Here is a 7,094-nt window from a genome sequence, read left to right as displayed (position 1 = left end):
ACTAGTTTCACCTTGCAATGTTCAGAGGCATTATGGTATTCAAATATACATTCCACCATATGTAGCCAATCTAAAAATTCTTCAAGTTGCATCTTTCCCTCGAACTTAGGAATTTCTATCTTTGGATTGAATATGCTAGGTTAAAGCTGGTTTTTGCATGGGTGAGATAGGGTACTATCATCAAAATCACTATTGTTTCCACGATATGGATGAGTTTCTCCTTTACCTTCTTCGTTCCTCCTTCGTTGCCACCTTATCTTTTATCTTTCTTTTTGTAGATGCAGCTTACGTTGTAGTTGAAGGATTTGTTGTCACATCTCCTCAATGAGGGCATTCTTTGGGTCAACATTGGTAGTTGCTACAACATCGGTGTTGGCTTTAACATCTTCTATTGGTGCTTGACGATGACAACCTACCATAGCTCTGATACCAATTTGATGCCGAAAATTAATGTTTGAGATGTGGAGATTAACTGCAGACAAAAAAAAGTCACAAAGAAGACAACTCACAAGATTTTGAATAATGGCAAAATATAATTATTAGATTAAAAAAGATAAAAGTTCACAACCAATACTAGAAACTAAGGGATACAGAAATACCACCCTAAAAATTCTAATCAAGGATATATAATAATAAAAGTTCACAACTCTAGAAAATCCACCTAAGAGATACAAAACTTAAAGAACAATCTAAAAGATTGCTTAAGGACAAAGAAAACTCTATTCTGCCTTTTACCAAAGAATAATAGAAAATATATAGGCTAGGAACATCCCTCCAAGCATGGAAACTTTCATATTGCATTGCTAGAATCATGCCTAAAATCATGAGATTTGCATGTAAACATAATCTACCCAATTACTCCTGAACCTAACCATAATCCCATTCATATTTATGGTCTTCTTTTTCAACTAGTGTGAATGCAATCTCCCTATTCCAACTCACCTTATTTATGTGTGGATTTTGACCAAAGATAGGCCCATCTTATTTTTGGATAAGTCTACCTTAGTCTCAGCCCAAGTTATATAATGTGCAGACACTCCGGCATCAGTGAATAATGTGATTGAATGACAGTGCCTATGGTGCAAGTTGATAATATTCAATTCATCTCTCTTTCTGGTTCTATTTTCCACTCAAATTTGTCGAAATAAGGGTTGTCTATAATGTTTCTGCAATTTAAAGTCATTCTCACTTCATTATAGAGGTTATACAAATCTCTAATCTGTCAGTATGCTGTAAGGCTTTGAGAGAAAAAAATACGAAAAAAAAAATACAGGGTGAGGTAAGGAGGAAAAGAAAAGAACTGCTGTAACTATTGAAGCTTGTGTCTCAACTGCTCAATCCTAATGCATTTAAGGTTGATGTACATGCTACTCATTGGAAAAAAAATCTTGTTCCCGATTGTTTCTGGTCGTTTGTCACTTTTTTTGCTGTCTTATCTCATAGTAGCCACTGTCAAGCGTGGAAATGAAGTGCCCCACTGATTAACGTGTGTAAATTTGAATATTTTGAAGTTTTGCCATCATCTCTGTTTTTTCCTTTTTAAGTTTTCTAAACTACATGATTTGTTGCAATGTCTCCATCATTTTGGTTGCTGAATTGCAGCTACTACAAATTTAGCAGATGATTCTGAAGAGACTAAAATGTCTTGTTTGACCAGCCAGCTTATTCCAAATTCATCTGCGGTGAGTTCATAATTGTCTTTTTGTAAATCATTAATGCAAGCATGTATGTTATGCCACATCATTATTGCCATTCTTTTTTTCACCTTTAAATTGAAAATATTTTATCTAGTAGACCTTTGAAGTTTACTGGGTAATTAGTGAACTATGCTTAGCTGTTTCAAGTTTCAACTATGTTTTAAGCCGCTGTGAAGAAACAATATATGGGATTTGGAGAAAATGAAGTAATTGATTTCTTTTTTTTTTTTAATGTATTCAAACGTTAGAAATTGGGAATAAATATGTGAATATTGCCTGCTTAGGGACTTCTTTCAAAAATGAATGAAAAATCTTACCTTTAGCTTATATTTTAGAAGCTGGTAGTTTACAATTTCTAACTGCAGGTGGAATCTCTGGTCAGAGATATATGCAATGCAACTTCAATTGCAGAGTTTGAACTAAAAGTAAGCAGGTTTTAATTTCTTGTGCCTCAAATAGCATGATAATGTTAATGGTTTTTCTACTTGAATTGTGTTTCGTATCCAAAGCAATTACAGATATTGTGGTTTTGAGTGGCTTTCTGTTCTGTCTCCATTTGTTAGCTTGGTGGATTTCGGCTATACATAGTGAGGGACTTGGCGGGAAAATGTGAACATCCACCTGCGACCCCAAGTCCTCCTCCTGTCAGTGTCAGCACCAATAGAACTGTTGAAGCAACTGACTCAAATGGGGCTGTTTCTTCACCTTCTTTAGCTGTCACCAAATCACTATCTTCTTCAGGGAGAATCCAATCCTTACTTGCTAAAGCTGCAGATGAAGGCTTGTTGATACTTCAGTCTCCGAAAGTGAGAATATGAAATTTAAATTCTTCTCTTGCTTTGAACTCATAGAAATAAGGTGATAAATTGAGCAGGTAGGTTTCTTCAGGAGATCACGAACCATAAAGGGGAAGCGTGCTCCACCATCGTGTAAAGCGGTAATACTTCAATGGATTTTGGTGAGAGTATTTGTTTATTTTAGGGGCCCGAATAATAGATTGCTTTGATTGCATTATCAGAAAGAGATAGTGTTTTTTTCTCATTTGGCCATAGCATTCAAAATGGATTTACTATTTTTGATCCTTTTATTTTCCAATGTGTTGTCTTCAGGAGATAAAACATAGATGAAACCATTGATTTGGAAGCCATCATTGGTTCCCTTGTACTCTCAAGTGTGGCTTCGTTTCCATATGTTAGAGGTTCTGTTGAGAAATTCTAAGTTTTTTTTTGCGACAAAGGCAAATAGTGAAGGAGGGACAGGTGCTTTGCTACATTGAACAAATAGGTGGTGAAATTCCAACTGAAGTATAAATCTTGACTTGTTGGGATTGCCATGTGTTTACTTTTGTATGTTGACTGATGGAAATGAGGGGTTGATTTCACTCTACGTGTCTTGCTACTTACTTTTCATGCATGTTTATGTTTATATGATCAATGAATCTGGGTTTTGTTTCTAATTCTGATCATTCTTTCACCAGTCGAATGTGTCCGTGGAGGTCATAAAAATTCTAAGAGAGGATGGTGGTATGTGTTGTCACTTTTCAGTCCATTTCAGTCTGACCTCGTCATCTATTCTTGCATGTTATGCTTACGTGACAGATCCCGCAGGATATGGTGATGCTCTTTTCGCACTACTCCCTTCTTTTCCGGGGATAAAGAAGCTCCAGTAGATGATTTAGTTAATTTGATTGCTATCCCAACATGGTGCTTAATAGTTTGTCACAGTTGTAAGCTTTTAATAGAATGAATACCACATGCCTCTAGCTAGCTCTAGCATTCCTCCAGTGGTACAGGAGGATTTATTTTAAAAAAATAAATAAATAGCTTGATCAAAATAAAAGTTTCATATAATCGATGAATTTAATAATTGAAAAAATCATTTTTATTAGTTATAATTATAATTAAAAATTATTATTATAATCAAATAATTTTATACATCACATATTACATACAATCATTTATGAAAAAAATTAATAAATATTATTTAAATAAATAAATTCACATTTAACAAGCCTAAAATTTGAAACTTAAAGATTTTAAAAGCACATTCTTTAGTACTAAGATAAAATTTGATCGGCTAGACAATGAACATTTTTTTATATAAAATATTGCTATTGCAATTGACGACTAATTAGTGTTCTAAAAAATAAGATTTAAACAATGTTGTTGTGGGAAAATAGAAGCCACTTGGTTTAACTAGTTGTAGAAGTGCACGCGAAATTGGATCAAGTTTGTGCTTCTTCCACACAACAGAAAATCTGACCCCACAAAATTAAATATTGACCAATTGATGCCCAAAATGTGTCAGTGAAAGTTAATGCATTGCTTTATTGAGCAACCTTCCTCTTTACTGCCAAGGGCCAACAAAAAATGCAGAAAGGTCCCCACCCCCGAAGGCATCTTTTGCGCACAAAAATTCGTGCATGATTGGACAAAAACCAACTGACTTGATTATTATTTTTTTTTAAAGAAAACATAACGTTGCGATTACATGTAATTGTTTAACGTATTTTTTTACGTGTACAATTACTAGTTGTGTATAACATATCTCAACACAATTTATTTCCTTTCATATATCTACTAACTTTTATTTATCACAAAAGTAATGTTTCATTTTATGTATGTATTAATATACATCACGCATTCATTTGCTATTACATATTTGATTGTGCAATCAATATTTCTTTATCAGATAATGTTGTATCATTGTATAATTATAATTTTTTTAAAATTTTTCTAGTAAAGTAAAATTGAAAATTTTCACTTGTCAATTTTATATAAACTTTTATTTTTAGAATTACTTTTACAATACTTTATTTTTCATAGTAAAAAATTATTAAACAAGAATTTTATATTTTTAACTTATTCTTGATCCATACTAAACATATAATCTTTATATAGTTAAATGATGATAATTTTTTTAACTTATTTTTTGAACTTATTATAAATATATTTAATTGTATAATTCATTATATGATATTATAAGTCAAAATTAACTCCTCAAATTTTTAAGTTTTTTTAGGAGTTTATTAAGTTTAATTAAGAACTTAACTAATTTACTTGCTTTTATAATCTTCTCTTGAAAAAGGTTATTCCATACACATCCTTTTGTCTAATTCATCATTTTATAAACATGTGAATTTCATTTCCTTTGGTGAATTAACATCAATGCTATAAGTTTTTTTTTTTGGTAGTAATTAATTCTTTTTACTATGTAAATATATAAAGATAATCATTTTATATATGTGTAAATTCTCTAAACAATACTTGGCTTCAGTGTTTGTCTAGAATTATATCAACTTTTTTTTTTCTATTAAGTTTCTTTTATAATTTATTGGTTTGCAACAAAAAAATTAAACCATTAACACACACACCCACATATATTACTATTATTATTATTAACCATAATTGTACAACAATTAATCATTTATAATTTCTTTTGAGAATGCTATTCCTTGAATTTCATTTGTTTCCACAAAGCGTTAAAATTGGATTTCATAACAAACCTTATTATATAGGTTTATATGCAACTTGTTCTTTAAACAAGTATCATTAAAAAATACAAGTCATATAATTCTTATTATTTTAATAAAAAACTTAAATCATAACTTTACTATTTTAACTATTTTTTTTTAAAATGTGCAAGGTCTTTATATTCTTCAATTTAGAAGAATTCTGTTTCAAGTTCATATGAATTTTTTTTAGTAACTTGATGAATTACCTTGAATATATATTATTTCGATATGATATTAATCTACTTACTTTATTGTACGTAATTATGCATAGCCAATGCACTTAATTCATCTTTAATTTCTTGGTTTTGCAAACTTTTACAATTGCTTCATGTTCCCAAACCTTTAGATAATTTAGATTTGGTTTTATTTCTTTCATAATTCATGAGAATAACTTCTTTTTGTCTGAAATTTTATTTTAATCATGATATAATATCATTAATATTTTTACCTTATGATCTTATCTTATTTAAGGAGAGTGAATCATTTGGATTAATTCTCATATTTAGAAAATAGAAATGTTTATATGCTTGACTGCTATGTTTTTCGATGGTATCTCTTTGCAAGAGCTTGATCATGTTCAAACCAATCAAAACATTGTTGCTAAGCTTAAATTTAGATTTGATAATTTTAAATACGAAATAAAAATGTTATGAAAAAAATATAAAGGTGATACAATTTAAAAATTTGGTAAAAATTATATATAGATTTGATTAAAAAAATGTTTTATGTTGTGTGCTGATACGAATTTGATACTACAATTATTTATGTTATACATATATTTGACATGATAAAAATACGATATAGATATACTCTATGTAAATTCATTGGTTTTGTTCTCATTATCTTTTATATTTCAAAAAACATAAATAACCTGATCAAAACAAAATTTTCATGTAGTTGATGAATTTATTAGAATCATTTTTTTTTATTGATTGTACTTACAATTAAAAATTTGTCGTAATGAAATAATTTCATAAAATAATTTCATATATCATATATTGCACACATACATTTATAAAAACAACAAATTAATTAAATAAATCAATACAAAATTAAATTAAATTCACCTGCAATAAGACTTTAATTTGAAACTTAAAGATTTTAAAAGCTCATTCTTAAGGTCCATTTAGATGAATGATGGGATTGATTCTGGTAAGATTAAAAATAATGACAAAGATGAGATTTGTTACTCTAACAGTAAGTTTGATTACTATAATGGTAAGATTAAAAATCAGTGGTAAAATATATGTTTGATGAAAATTTAGCAGTAGTAGTGAGGTAGATTATAATGAAAAGATAAAATAATCATTAAAGATATTAAATTAAAATTACATATAATAAAATTTATAAAATATATTTGATATTTGTGATATTAATAAATTATTAAAAATTATTAAAATTATTTTATATCAAATAATACTTTTATTAATAAACTGAAAAATATTAAAATTATTTTTATATCAAATAATAATTTATTATTATATATTTCAAAATTATTTTTTTGTATATATTATTTTTGTTCAAAATAACAAATAAAAAAAAAAAAACAACCCTAAAAGCTAAGGGACATTTTTGTTCCTTCATTATTGTTTGAGAGGTAAAAGAGATTAAAAAAAAAAAGTGAAGACATTATAACAAAGGATGTTGCGTTGGGGAGGGGAACTTTTCATTGGAGAGGGGGTGGCCAACGAGAAAAAAGGGGTATGGCGCGTTGAAATTCAACTCCAATTGCATTGATATTATTTAACAAATGCATGCATGATGCATTTGGCACAATTTTTCATGCAAAAATATCTTCGCTGGACCACTATTTGATTCCAAATGGAGCTTTAGTATTGAGATAAGGTTTGATTGGTCGGAGAATGATTGACCATTTTTCAATA

General features: G+C 29.2%; 1 pseudogene across 1 annotated transcript; it reads left to right on the top strand.

Moving 5' to 3' along the window:
* The first annotated feature begins 324 nt into the window (after positions 1-324).
* Positions 325-3,481, top strand: LOC149510727 (uncharacterized; annotated as a pseudogene). The gene is made up of 8 exons (XR_016335054.1): positions 325-394; positions 1,603-1,682; positions 2,036-2,122; positions 2,261-2,503; positions 2,572-2,632; positions 2,931-3,001; positions 3,175-3,220; positions 3,296-3,481. The product of XR_016335054.1 is annotated as an uncharacterized LOC149510727 (transcript).
* The last annotated feature ends 3,613 nt before the right edge of the window (positions 3,482-7,094 follow it).

The sequence above is a fragment of the Durio zibethinus genome, chromosome 28, assembly GCF_047325235.1.
Source record: "Durio zibethinus cultivar Kanyao isolate XHJ-2024 chromosome 28, ASM4732523v1, whole genome shotgun sequence".
In the NCBI taxonomy this organism is placed as follows: Eukaryota; Viridiplantae; Streptophyta; class Magnoliopsida; order Malvales; family Malvaceae; genus Durio; species Durio zibethinus.
The sequence above is the reverse complement of the archived record's forward strand: the minus strand, read 5'-3'. Positions and strand labels throughout refer to the sequence as shown.